Source organism: Eucyclogobius newberryi, unplaced genomic scaffold (genome assembly GCF_026437365.1).
Source record: "Eucyclogobius newberryi isolate DKJ021-1_F unplaced genomic scaffold, fEucNew1.0.hap1 SCAF_85, whole genome shotgun sequence".
NCBI lineage: Eukaryota > Metazoa > Chordata > Actinopteri > Gobiiformes > Gobiidae > Eucyclogobius > Eucyclogobius newberryi.
This window is the reverse complement of record NW_027316527.1, coordinates 50,673-65,000: the sequence shown is the minus strand read 5'-3', so window position 1 is coordinate 65,000 and position 14,328 is coordinate 50,673. Positions and strand designations below refer to the sequence as shown.

The 14,328-nt window shown below is 48.0% G+C and overlaps 1 pseudogene; it reads right to left on the bottom strand.

Moving 5' to 3' along the window:
* Positions 1–3,137: 3,137 nt before the first annotated feature.
* LOC140352434 (NLR family CARD domain-containing protein 3-like) lies at positions 3,138–8,480 on the bottom strand (annotated as a pseudogene).
* Positions 8,481–14,328: the final 5,848 nt, after the last annotated feature.

Here is a 14,328-nt window from a genome sequence, read left to right as displayed (position 1 = left end):
TGAGAGTCATGTGGTGCCTGAGGTTCCTGTACAGGTCTTATACTGAGAGTCATGTGGTGCCTGAGGTTCCTGTACAGGTCTTATACTGAGAGTCATGTGGTGCCTGAGGTTCCTGTACAGGTCTTATACTGAGAGTCATGTGGTGCCTGAGGTTCCTGTACAGGTCTTATACTGAGAGTCATGTGGTGCCTGAGGTTCCTGTACAGGTCTTATACTGAGAGTCATGTGGTGCCTGAGGTTCCTGTACAGGTCTTATACTGAGAGTCATGTGGTGCCTGAGGTTCCTGTACAGGTCTTATACTGAGAGTCATGTGGTGCCTGAGGTTCCTGTACAGGTCTTATACTGAGAGTCATGTGGTGCCTGAGGTTCCTGTACAGGTCTTATACTGAGAGTCATGTGGTGCCTGAGGTTCCTGTACAGGTCTTATACTGAGAGTCATGTGGTGCCTGAGGTTCCTGTACAGGTCTTATACTGAGAGTCATGTGGTGCCTGAGGTTCCTGTACAGGTCTTATACTGAGAGTCATGTGGTGCCTGAGGTTCCTGTACAGGTCTTATACTGAGAGTCATGTGGTGCCTGAGGTTCCTGTACAGGTCTTATACTGAGAGTCATGTGGTGCCTGAGGTTCCTGTACAGGTCTTATACTGAGAGTAATGTGGTGCCTGAGGTTCCTGTACAGGTCTTATACTGAGAGTCATGTGGTGCCTGAGGTTCCTGTACAGGTCTTATACTGAGAGTCATGTGGTGGCTGAGGTTCCTGTACAGTTCTTATACTGAGAGTAATGTGGTGCCTGAGGTTCCTGTACAGGCCTTATACTGAGTGTAATGTGGTGCCTGAGGTTCCTGTACAGGTCTTATACTGAGAGTCATGTGGTGCCTGAGGTTCCTGTACAGTTCTTATACTGAGAGTCATGTGGTGCCTGAGGTTCCTGTACAGTTCTTATACTGAGAGTCATGTGGTGCCTGAGGTTCCTGTACAGGTCTTACTGCAGATGACAGACGCTTGAGTCATGAGGAGGAAGTGAAGAATCCCTGGGTCAAATCTGTTCTTACGACATGGAAGGAGCTGATCAGAACAAACTAAACACACATGTTACAATAGGGCAGTGGCGGCTGGTGATTTTTTTTAGGTGGGGCTATTTGAAATTTTGAATTTGATAGATGTGATTTGCTGCATCCTGGTGCATTTTAGGCAAACTTCTCAACCTGTTTGTCGTCCCAGGGGGAGATAACACGTAGTAAAGCAGGAGATTAGCCCCCAGAGCGGGAGGTTTTAATTTCTCTAAGAATTAAGAGAAATTAACAAGTAAAACGGATAATACTGGAAGTGGTGCACCAGGACTTGTAGGACGCATATCCGTCCCACTTTACGCTCAACAGTATGTTTCTGAACTTAACAGACCGAGCAGAATTGAGCCAGTACTTGAATTGACCAGTCCGTAAGTCATCTGAGACCCACTATCTTCCACGTGGTTCACTCTCATGTGGAGTTCCCAGTTCTTTTACAAAGTGAAGCAGATGTGAGGATTTGACACACTTCGCTGCTGGAATGAAAACACCTGTAAACAGCAGCTGCAGTGGTGCATCTTGGTACCCAAACCCATCAAATTCCTCGACAATGATTGGCGGATGTGTATTGTTTTTTGCCTAGCAACAGGGGAGCCATTGGCTTAAATACAGCACAATGAGGCTGATGGAACAGGAGCCCATTGGCTCCTGCACCAAACATGATGAACGTTCACGTTTTAAACGTGGAACTTGAAAGTGTAAATATAATTCTGGAGAGTTCTAAACACATAAAACAAAATCATCAATAGCATCTAATTAACACAGGTTATTTTTTCAAAATGAGAGATTATTTTTAAAAAATGAAATAAAAACAGGTCAGTCAGGTCAGGGGGGCGGCGCCCCAGCGCCCCCTATGGGCGAGCCGCCACTGCAATAGGATCATTTTTGGATTCACAGAAAGCATTTGAATCCATCTTACTACAATATTTGGAAAAATATGGCTTTAGGGGAAAAATATATACTTGGGTTAGAAATGATTTATCAGACAAGTTCAATTTGTTCATCTAAAGGAGTTGAATTGGTAGAGAAATAGTTATTTTAGTTTCAAATAAATGATATTCATAAGGTATTTGAAGTTAATTTGTTTGCAGACGACACCACAGTTTATGGCTCTGGTCAAAAGGGGGCAAAGTAAAAAATACATTTTATGATTGTAAAAGTTGTAATGCTTGTAGATAATACATCCTGTCCACTAACGTACTACAAAACGACAAATGTCCAATATAAATAATAACGTCACGTCTCATAAAGTAACAATAACATAAGTCACACATGTGGCTGGATCTCCGGCTGCTCTTCAGTTCTTCCACTGGACAGTTTCACCTTCATGTCACCGACAGAGTGGCTGGAAAAGCTCCATCCTGGATGAAGGAGACGTTCTTGCCGTACTGAATGTCTCCTTTGAATCTTCGCATCTCACAGAACCCGTTCCTCGTCGTGTTTCATTCTTCTTTTGTGGATCACGCTCTGAAGAAAGCCTTCAACAGTGTTCTGCTCTCCCTCAGGAGCTTTCACCAGTTCAGTGCTTTCTGCATGACCGTGATCCAGAGGCTCTTCCCCGTTCTGCAGCTTCACAACCTCAGGGATCATCTCAAAATGGGTCGAAGCTGAAAAGACTTTTTTTCCGTCTCTCTCTGCGCGCTGTGATCCCCGCACGGGCCACTGCGCGCTGTGATCCCCGCACGGGCCACTGCGCGCTGTGATCCCCGCACGGGCCACTGCGCGCTGTGATCCCCGCACGGGCCACTGCGCGCTGTGATCCCCGCACGGGCCACTGCGCGCTGTGATCCCCGCACAGGCGAACATGGTGCGTCGTGCTCCCCCGTGCGCACTCCCCGTGCTCCGCGCCCGCACCAATGTTGGCCTAATGCTCGTTGCTGAGAGAGTTTTTTAGCATTTCAAAACAATGAGTGCCACAACGATGTAATGAAGCTTCAAAGCAACAAAAAGACGAAATGTAGGTTCAACCCCCCAAGACGAGAAATATTACATCTTTTCAGCTTCAACCCATTTTGAGATGATCCCTTAGATCATCATGTTGGTCCTCTGAAACGTCTCCAAATGAAGGTTCAGTGTCTGTTTTTCACCACAGTCACAGAGTGGCCTCCTTTCCACAGGGGCTCATTAAAGCAGGAGGAGAAGGTGTGGAGGTGGAACAGTCCTCCATCACAGAAGACCTGATAGAAGGAGAGAGTTCCAGCCTCAGAGTCCAGGAACACGCCCTCTCCGTCAGAGCGAGTCCTGTGGAGTTTTTGTTGTGAGTGACGTAGTATTCTTTATTGTGGATCCTCAGACACCAGGACTGGTCGTTGTATCCAAACAGACACTCGCGTTGCGTTCCTCTGCGTCGGATTCTTCTGTAACTCACAGCGATATGAACCCACGTCCCGTTCCAGTCCAGCTCCCAGTAACAGCGCCCCCTCAGGCCAGTCCCCCTCAGGACCTGAGTCTTTTGTGTGAATCTGTCCTCATGATCGTCATAGTCCTGCTTCTGCCCCAGACGTGTCACGGTCTGATGGTCCTCAGACAGAAGCAGAAGCTCGTTAGCTGAGTTTGGATCCAGAGAGAAGTCACACCAGTCTGAAACACAAGGACGGTGTTTGAGACGGCTCTTCTGCTAAACATTTATCATAGTTTTAAGTTTTGTAAGAAAATAATGATTAAAAAATGGAACAATACAGAGAGAAGCACTAAGTTCTAAGACAAATCAAGCCAAACATCCACCTCGTCTTCGTAGGGCAAAGGTAATGACGTCATGTCTTACCCTGAGAGCAGCTGTAACGTCACTAGATATTACAAGTCTTTACGCCTTTATGTTGAAGGTTTCAGGCTGAAGGCCTCATTGACCCAGGCTGAAGGCCTCATTGACCCAGGCTGAAGGCCACATTGACCCAGGCTGAAGGCCTCATTGACCCAGGCTGAAGGCCTCATTGACCCAGGCTGAAGGCCTCATTGACCCAGGCTGAAGGCCTCATTGACCCAGGCTGAAGGCCTCATTGACCCAGGCTGAAGGCCTCATTGACCCAGGCTGAAGGCCAGAGCCTAAAATATCATTGTTCTAACGAGGATTCAATGTTTTAATGTGTTTGAAATGAAACCAGACTCACATTTCCTCAGACCTGAAACCATCCAGCGCTCTCCAGCAGGATCCAGCCTGAAACACACATGTCCAGTTTAGAACGGACCAGGAGCAGTGACCAGGGACTAGACTTAGAGCTCGTGTGAAGGAGATAAAAACCTGGAGGACACTTAATGATCTGCTTCTTAACCCTGAACAAACCAAGGTCATTGTGCTGGAGGTCATTGTGCTGGAGGTCATTGTGCTGGAGGTCATTGTGCTGGAGGTCATTGTGTTGGAGGTCATTGTGCTGGTCCTAAACATCTACGAGGCGCTTTATCTGAGCAGATAGTCACACTGGACAATGTCAGTGTAGCCTCCAGTTCTACTGTAAGAAACCTCAGAGTCTTATTGGACCAGGAGCTCTCATTTAAAGCTCATAAAACATATTTCCATCTGTGTAATAAAGATCAAATCAGAAGAATCCTGCCTAAAAGTGAAGCTGAAAAACGTCTCCTGCATCTGTAACGTCTCGATTCTCTCTGTAACTCCTGCTCACAGCAGGTCCTAAAAGCTCCATAAAAAGCTTTAACTGGTTCAAAATGCAGCAGCAAGATTACAAACAGGAACTAAAAGAAGAAAGCACATTACGCCGGTGCTGGAGTCTCTTCACTGGCTCCTGTCCAGTTTAGAATCACATTTAAACTCCTCCTCCTGATTTACAAAGCCATAAATGACATGGCCCCTCCCACCTCAAAGATGCTCTAGAACCATCTCATCCAATCAGAGCTCTTCACTGGTGGTTCCAAGAGTCTCTAAAAGTACTGTAGGAGGTAGAGACTTCTGGTGGTGCCAAGAGTCTCTAAAAGCACAGTAGGAGGTAGAGTCCTGTCCATGTTAAAGGGGCTGACACAGTCTCTTCATTTAAGTCCAGGCTTAAAACGTTCCTCTTTGAAGTGACTTATGCTCAGGCCAGTGAGGAACAGAAATATAAAGCTACAGTTTCAGCTCCGCTGCCCTAGGAGCAACTCTGGGGGAAGTATGGCAGCTTGAGCTCTGTCCTCTGATAAAGACTACTTATTCTATCATGATTCTCTTGTGTTTGGTCACTGCTGGTCACATGTTCCTCTCTGTTTCAGACTCTGACCTGGAGTAAACTCTCACATCTACAAACTGAAGCATGTCAGTCTGTCTGTCCGTGGCAGTAGGATCTCTCCTTCACTGTGATTCTCCCAGAGTTTTGCAGTTTTTCTGCTATTGTGATTTTGGGTGTTACCTGACAGAGTGCAGTGTAGTTTCACCTGACAGACTGCAGGGGGCAGTGCAGTCTCACCTGACAGTCTGCAGGGGGCAGTGTTTATCGTCCCGCAGAGCGGTCAGGAGCGCTGCTGAGGGTCCTGGATGGTTATAGCTCAGGTCTAACTCTCTCAGGTGGGAGTGGGCGGAGCTTAAAGCTGAAGCCAGAACAGCCCCGCCCTTTTCTGAGACCAGACATCCAGACAGCCTAAAGACACACAGCATTACACTCCTGTGGACACAAGGGGGCAGAGTGCATCATGGGAGCGTCTCACCTGAGAGTCTGCAGTCTGCAGGGAGCGCTCTTCAGTTCAGAACACAGAAGCTCTACCCCAGAGTCCTGGAGGTCGTTGTGACTGAGATCCAGGAATGTGAGACTGGAGGAGCTGAGGACTGAGGCCAGAGGACCACAGCAGCGAGGGGACAGGCCACAAGCAATCAGACTGAGGACAGAGAGGGACACTAAAGACTAGAACCAGAGTGTAAATACAGTCTGAGGACAGAGAGGGACATTAGAGACTAGAACCAGAGTGTAAATACAGTCTGAGGACAGAGAGGGACATTAGAGACTAGAACCAGAGTGTAAATACAGTCTGAGGACAGAGAGGGACATTAGAGACTAGAACCAGAGTGTAAATACAGTCTGAGGACAGAGAGGGACATTAGAGACTAGAACCAGAGTGTAAATACAGTCTGAGGACAGAGAGGGACATTAGAGACTAGAACCAGAGTGTAAATACAGTCTGAGGACAGAGAGGGACATTAGAGACTAGAACCAGAGTGTAAATACAGTCTGAGGACAGAGAGGGACATTAGAGACTAGAACCAGAGTGTAAATACAGTCTGGACTCACAGGGCTTTGGTGGAGACCTTGATTACCGGCAGCAGACCCAGGAGAGCTGTGTATGAGGCCTGGTAGTTCCGCAGGTCAAACTTCTCCAGGTCTGAGTCTGAGGATAGTAAGAGGAAGGACACAGTCGACCACTGAGCAGGAGAACTTGACAAGGAGAGCTTTCCTCCTCTCATGTTCTTCTGTATCTCCTGCAGCAGACTGAGGTTCAGCTCGTTCAGACAGTGGGGCATGTTCAGACTTCTCGCTGCAGACAAACCCTCATTCATTTTCTGTTTGATGTACTTAACTGTCTCCTGATTGGTCATGTCACTTCCTGTCTGAGTCAGCAGACCAGGCAGCAGGCTCTGATTGGTCGACAGAGATAGCCCATGGAGGAAGCGCAGGAACAGGTCCAGGTGTCCGTTTGGACTCTGTATGGCCTGGTCCACAGCAGAGCAGTGGATAAGTAAGAGTTTAGGTTTAGCCTGTGAGATAGAGGATGGTTTGACCTCCAGCAGGTTCTCTCCAGACTCTGTGAAGGTCTGATGGACGTGAAGAGCAGCCAGAAACTCCTGCACACTCAGATGGATGAAGCAGTAGACCTTGTCCTGGTACAGGCCTGGCTCCTCTCTAAAGACCTGTTTGTACACTCCGGAGTACACTGAGGCCGCTGCAGCGTCCAGCCCACACTCGCTCAGGTAACTCTCGTAGAAGATCAGGTTTCCTTTCTGCAGCTGCTCAAAGCCCAGTTTTCCCAGAGACTGCACCATCTCCTTGGTCTCTGGAGTCCAGGGAAGGTCTGCCCCTGATCCCTGGTGATACTTGATGTTCTGGACTTTGGCCTGCACTACCAGGAAGTGGACGTACATCTGTGTGAGAGTCCAGGGCAGCTCTGGTCCCTCTGTTTGATCCAGAAGCTTCTGTTTAACTGTGGAGAGGATCCAGCAGAAGACCTGGATGTGGCACATGATGTGGAGGCTGCGGATGCTCTTGATGTGGGAGATGACGGCCGTGGCCTTGACTCCAAACCTCTTCCTGAAATACTCCTCCTTCTGCGGGTCGGTGAACCCTCGCACCTCTGTCACCATGGAAACAGACTCAGCAGGGATCTGATTGGACGCCGCAGGGCGCGTGGTTATCCAGAGGCGAGCGGAGGGAAGCAGGCTCCCCCTGATGAGGTTTACCAGCAGCAGGTCCACTGAGACGGACTCTGTGGGGTCGCTCAGGACCCGGGTTCGGCTGAAGTCCAGAGGAAGTCTGCACTCGTCCAGACCGTCAAAGATGAAGAGCACCTGGAGCTGTTGGAAGCTGCAGAGATCTTTGGATGGACTGAAGAAGTGGTGCAGCAGCTCCACCAGGCTGAACTGTGTGTCTCTGAACACATTGAGCTCTCTGAAAGTGAACGGGAACAGCAGCTGGAGCTCCTGGTGGGCCCTGCCTTCAGCCCAGTCCAGACTGAACTTCTGAGTCAGAACTGTTTTACCCACGCCGGCCACGCCCTTCGTCAGCACCGCTCTGATTGGCTCTGGTGAATGTGGGCGGGCTTTAAACATGTCTTCACATGTGATGGTTTTCTCTGGAGCGATCGGTGTCCTGGACACGCTCTCCATGAGTTTGACCTCATGTTCCTGGTTGACCTCTGAGGCCCCGCCCTCTGTGATGTAGAGTTCCATGTAGATCTGGGTCAGGGAGGCGGAGTCTCCTGCTTTAGCCACGCCCTCAAACACACGGCTGAACCTCTTCTGCAGATGAGACTTCAGTTTCTCTTTATAAACTTCAGCGTTTGTCCCTGAGAAATATGACATCGGTGAACTCACCTCTTCAACCCAGTTCTTACTGTTCCTCAAGCGATGGGCCAGATGCTCCTGGCCCATCTTCTTCAGGAAGTCCAGGGTGATGTTCAGAACCTCTGTGCTTTCCTCCTCCTCACTCCTGGAGCCTTCCAGGTCATCTGATGCCAGGAGCCTGTGGAGCCTCTCCAGCTGCTGCTGGACAAACCTCAGGACGTCCTGCTCCAGACGCTGAAACACATGAACATGAGGAGGAGCTCATCCCTGCAGAGAAGCAGGAGCAGATGAAGCACAAACCTGAAAGATGGCATCCAGCTGAGGTCTTAGACTCTCTGTATCCTCCTTGTGGATAAGACTCAGACTAAGACCAGGACCAGGTCTGGACTCACCTCGGACTCACTGGAGGCTCATCTTTGAAGTCTTGTCTTTGATCCATCGACCTCGGTCTCCTCAGTGACGGACAGGGACCAGGTCCTTCTGGACTCTGGGTCTCACTATGGAAATGGTTTAAATGTGAACCTGGCCATGTAGAAATGTGTCCTCTGCATAAATATGTCCTCAGTACTCAGTCCAGGTCCTCAGTACTCAGTCCAGGTCCTCAGTACTCAGTCCAGGTCCTCAGTACTCGGTCCAGTACTCTGCTCAGTACTCTACTTCCTGCCAGCTATCGTTACCATAGCAACCTGAAAACTGCTGTCGTATTAGCAAGTTTCAAAAAGCCCCTCGTTTGTGCAGCAGATGAATCTCAACGTCTTGTCCAGGTCTCACAGTCTCTAAGAGCTAACCTCAGAGCTGATTTATACCTGGTTTAGTCCTGGTTTAGTCCTGGTTGAGACCTGGTTTAGACCTGGTTTAGTCCAGGTTTTGTCTTGGTTTAGTCCTGGTTTAGACCTGGTTTGGACAACGTTTAGTCCTGGTTTAGTCCTGGTTTAGTCCTGGTTCAGTCCTGGTTTAGTCCTGGTTTAGTCCTGGTTTAGTCCTGGTTTAGTCCTGGTTTAGACCAGGTTTAGTCCTGGTTTAGTCCTGGTTTAGACCTGGTTTAGTCCTGGTTCAGTCCTGGTTTAGTCCTGGTTTAGTCCTGGTTTAGACCTGGTTTGGACCAGGTTTAGTCCTGGTTTAGTCCTGGTTTAGACCTGGTTTAGACCTGGTTTAGACCTGGTTTAGTTCAGGTTTAGTTCAGGTTTTGTCCTGGTTTAGTCCTGGTTTAGACCTGGTTTAGTCCCGGTTCAGACCTGATTTGGACCAGGTATAGTCCTGGTTCAGTTCTGGTTTAGTCCTGCTTTAGACTTGTTTAGTCCTGGTTTACACCTGGTTTGGACCTGGTTTAGTCAAGGTTTAGTCCAGGTTTTGTCCTGGTTTAGTCTTGGTTTATACCTGGTTTAGTCCTGGTTTATACCTGGTTTAGTCCTGGTTTAGACCTGGTTTAGTCCTGGTTTAGTCCTGGTTTAGACCTGGTTTAGTCCTGGTTTAGTCTTGGTTTAGACCTGGTTTAGTCCTGGTTTAGACCTGGTTTAGTCCTGGTTTAGTCCTGGTTCAGTTCTGGTTTAGTCCTGGTTTAGTCCTGGTTTAGTCCTGGTTTAGTCCTGGTTTAGACCTGGTTTAGTCCTGGTTCAGTTCTGGTTTAGTCCTGGTTTAGACCTGGTTTAGTCCTGGTTTATACCTGGTTTAGTCCTGGTTTAGACCTGGTTTAGTCCTGGTTTAGTCCTGGTTTAGACCTGGTTTGGACCAGGTATAGTCCTGGTTTAGTCTTGGTTTATACCTGGTTTAGTCCTGGTTTAGTCTTGGTTTATACCTGGTTTAGTCCTGGTTTAGACCTGGTTTAGTCCTGGTTTGGTCCTGGTTTGGTCCTGGTTTGGTCCTGGTTTAGACCTGGTTTAGACCTGGTTTGGTCCTGGTTTGGTCCTGGTTTGGTCCTGGTTTGGTCCTGGTTTGGTCCTAGTTTGGTCCTGGTTTGGTCCTGGTTTAGACCTGGTTTAGACCTGGTTTGGTCCTGGTTTAGTCCTGGTTTAGACCTGGTTTAGTCCTGGTTTAGTCCTGGTTTAGACCTGGTTTAGACCTGGTTTAGTCCTGGTTTAGTCCTGGTTTAGTCCTGGTTTAGACCTGGTTCAGACCTGGTTTAGACCTGGTTTGGTCCTGGTTTAGTCCTGGTTTAGACCTGGTTTAGTCCTGGTTTAGTCCTGGTTTAGTCCTGGTTTAGACCTGGTTTAGACCTGGTTTAGTCCTGGTTTAGTCCTGGTTTTTTCCTGGTTTAGTCCTGGTTTAGACCTGGTTTAGACCTGGTTTGGTCCTGGTTTGTTCCTGGTTTGGTCCTGGTTTAGACCTGGTTTAGACCTGGTTTAGACCTGGTTTAGACCTGGTTTGGTCCTGGTTTGGTCCTGGTTTGGTCCTGGTTTGGTCCTGGTTTGGTCCTAGTTTGGTCCTGGTTTGGTCCTGGTTTAGACCTGGTTTAGACCTGGTTTGGTCCTGGTTTGGTCCTGGTTTGGTCCTGGTTTGGTCCTGGTTTGGTCCTAGTTTGGTCCTGGTTTGGTCCTGGTTTAGACCTGGTTTAGACCTGGTTTAGACCTGGTTTAGTCCTGGTTTAGACCTGGTTTGGTCCTGGTTTGGTCCTGGTTTGGTACTGGTTTGGTCCTGGTTTGGTCCTGGTTTGGTCCTGGTTTGGTCCTAGTTTGGTCCTGGTTTAGACCTGGTTTGGTCCTGGTTTGGTCCTGGTTTGGTCCTGGTTTGGTCCTAGTTTGGTCCTGGTTTAGTCCTGGTTTAGTCCTGGTTTAGACCTGGTTTGTACCTGGTTTAGTCCTGGTTCAATCCTGGTTTAGTCCTGGTTTAATCCTGGTTTAGACCTGGTTTAGTCCTGGTTCAGTTCTGGTTTAGTCCTGCTTTAGACTTGTTTAGTCCTGGTTTACACCTGGTTTGGACCTGGTTTAGTCAAGGTTTAGTCCAGGTTTTGTCCTGGTTTAGTCTTGGTTTATACCTGGTTTAGTCCTGGTTTATACCTGGTTTAGTCCTGGTTTAGACCTGGTTTAGTCCTGGTTTAGTCCTGGTTTAGACCTGGTTTAGTCCTGGTTTAGTCTTGGTTTAGACCTGGTTTAGTCCTGGTTTAGACCTGGTTTAGTCCTGGTTTAGTCCTGGTTCAGTTCTGGTTTAGTCCTGGTTTAGTCCTGGTTTAGTCCTGGTTTAGTCCTGGTTTAGACCTGGTTTAGACCTGGTTTAGTCCTGGTTCAGTTCTGGTTTAGTCCTGGTTTAGACCTGGTTTAGTCCTGGTTTATACCTGGTTTAGTCCTGGTTTAGACCTGGTTTAGTCCTGGTTTAGTCCTGGTTTATACCTGGTTTAGTCCTGGTTTAGACCTGGTTTAGACCTGGTTTGGACCAGGTATAGTCCTGGTTTAGTCTTGGTTTATACCTGGTTTAGTCCTGGTTTATACCTGGTTTAGTCCTGGTTTAGACCTGGTTTAGTCCTGGTTTAGTCCTGGTTTAGACCTGGTTTAGTCCTGGTTTAGTCTTGGTTTAGACCTGGTTTAGTCCTGGTTTAGACCTGGTTTAGTCCTGGTTTAGTCCTGGTTCAGTTCTGGTTTAGTCCTGGTTTAGTCCTGGTTTAGTCCTGGTTTAGTCCTGGTTTAGACCTGGTTTAGACCTGGTTTAGTCCTGGTTCAGTTCTGGTTTAGTCCTGGTTTAGACCTGGTTTAGTCCTGGTTTATACCTGGTTTAGTCCTGGTTTAGACCTGGTTTAGTCCTGGTTTAGTCCTGGTTTAGACCTGGTTTGGACCAGGTATAGTCCTGGTTTAGTCTTGGTTTATACCTGGTTTAGTCCTGGTTTAGACCTGGTTTAGACCTGGTTTGGACCAGGTATAGTCCTGGTTTAGTCTTGGTTTATACCTGGTTTAGTCCTGGTTTAGACCTGGTTTATACCTGGTTTAGTCCTGGTTTAGACCTGGTTTAGTCCTGGTTTGGTCCTGGTTTGGTCCTGGTTTGGTCCTGGTTTGGTCCTGGTTTAGACCTGGTTTAGACCTGGTTTAGTCCTGGTTTAGACCTGGTTCAGACCTGGTTTAGACCTGGTTTGGTCCTGGTTTAGTCCTGGTTTAGACCTGGTTTAGTCCTGGTTTAGTCCTGGTTTAGACCTGGTTTAGACCTGGTTTAGTCCTGGTTTAGTCCTGGTTTTTTCCTGGTTTAGTCCTGGTTTAGACCTGGTTTGGACCTGGTTTGGTCCTGGTTTGGTCCTGGTTTGGTCCTGGTTTGGTCCTGGTTTAGACCTGGTTTAGACCTGGTTTAGACCTGGTTTGGTCCTGGTTTGGTTCTGGTTTGGTCCTAGTTTGGTCCTGGTTTGGTCCTGGTTTAGACCTGGTTTAGTCCTGGTTTAGACCTGGTTTGGTCCTGGTTTGGTCCTGGTTTGGTCCTGGTTTGGTCCTGGTTTGGTCCTAGTTTGGTCCTGGTTCTGTCCTGGTTCGGTCCTGGTTCGGTCCTGGTTCAGTCCTGGTTTAGTCCTGGTTTAGTCCTAGTTTAGTCCTAGTTTAGTCCTGGTTTAGTCCTGGTTTAGTCCTGGTTTAGACCTGGTTTAGACCTGGTTTAGACCTGGTTTGGTCCTGGTTTAGTCCTGGTTTGGTCCTGGTTTGGTCCTAGTTTGGTCCTGGTTTGGTCCTAGTTTGGTCCTAGTTTGGTCCTAGTTTGGTCCTAGTTTGGTCCTGGTTTGGTCCTAGTTTGGTCCTAGTTTGGTCCTAGTTTGGTCCTAGTTTGGTCCTAGTTTGGTCCTGGTTTGGTCCTGGTTTGGTCCTGGTTTGGTCCTAGTTTGGTCCTAGTTTGGTCCTAGTTTGGTCCTAGTTTGGTCCTGGTTTGGTCCTGGTTTGGTCCTAGTTTGGTCCTGGTTTGGTCCTGGTTTAGACCTGGTTTAGACCTGGTTTAGACCTGGTTTAGTCCTGGTTTAGACCTGGTTTGGTCCTGGTTTGGTCCTGGTTTGGTCCTGGTTTGGTCCTAGTTTGGTCCTGGTTTAGTCCTGGTTTAGTCCTGGTTTAGACCTGGTTTGTACCTGGTTTAGTCCTGGTTCAATCCTGGTTTAGTCCTGGTTTAATCCTGGTTTAGACCTGGTTTAGTCCTGGTTCAGTTCTGGTTTAGTCCTGCTTTAGACTTGTTTAGTCCTGGTTTAGTCCTGGTTCAGTTCTGGTTTAGTCCTGGTTTAGTCCTGGTTTAGTCCTGGTTTAGACCTGGTTTAGACCTGGTTTAGTCCTGGTTCAGTTCTGGTTTAGTCCTGGTTTAGACCTGGTTTAGTCCTGGTTTATACCTGGTTTAGTCCTGGTTTAGACCTGGTTTAGTCCTGGTTTAGTCCTGGTTTATACCTGGTTTAGTCCTGGTTTAGACCTGGTTTAGACCTGGTTTGGACCAGGTATAGTCCTGGTTTAGTCTTGGTTTATACCTGGTTTAGTCCTGGTTTAGACCTGGTTTAGTCCTGGTTTGGTCCTGGTTTGGTCCTGGTTTAGTCCTGGTTTAGACCTGGTTTAGTCCTGGTTTAGTCCTGGTTTAGACCTGGTTTAGACCTGGTTTAGTCCTGGTTTAGTCCTGGTTTAGTCCTGGTTTAGTCCTGGTTTAGACCTGGTTCAGACCTGGTTTAGACCTGGTTTGGTCCTGGTTTAGTCCTGGTTTAGACCTGGTTTAGTCCTGGTTTAGTCCTGGTTTAGACCTGGTTTAGACCTGGTTTAGTCCTGGTTTAGTCCTGGTTTAGACCTGGTTTGGTCCTGGTTTGGTCCTGGTTTGGTCCTGGTTTGGTCCTAGTTTGGTCCTGGTTTAGACCTGGTTTGGTCCTGGTTTGGTCCTGGTTTGGTACTGGTTTGGTCCTGGTTTGGTCCTGGTTTGGTCCTGGTTTGGTCCTAGTTTGGTCCTGGTTTAGACCTGGTTTGGTCCTGGTTTGGTCCTAGTTTGGTCCTGGTTTAGACCTGGTTTAGTCCTGGTTTAGTCCTGGTTTAGACCTGGTTTGTACCTGGTTTAGTCCTGGTTCAATCCTGGTTTAGTCCTGGTTTAATCCTGGTTTAGACCTGGTTTAGTCCCGGTTCAGACCTGATTTGGACCAGGTATAGTCCTGGTTCAGTTCTGGTTTAGTCCTGGTTTAGACCTGGTTTGGACCAGGTATAGTCCTGGTTTAGTCCTGGTTTAGACCTGGTTTAGACCTGGTTTGGACCAGGTATAGTCCTGGTTTAGTCTTGGTTTATACCTGGTTTAGTCCTGGTTTATACCTGGTTTAGTCCTGGTTTAGACCTGGTTTAGTCCTGGTTTAGTCCTGGTTTAGACCTGGTTTGGTCCTGGTT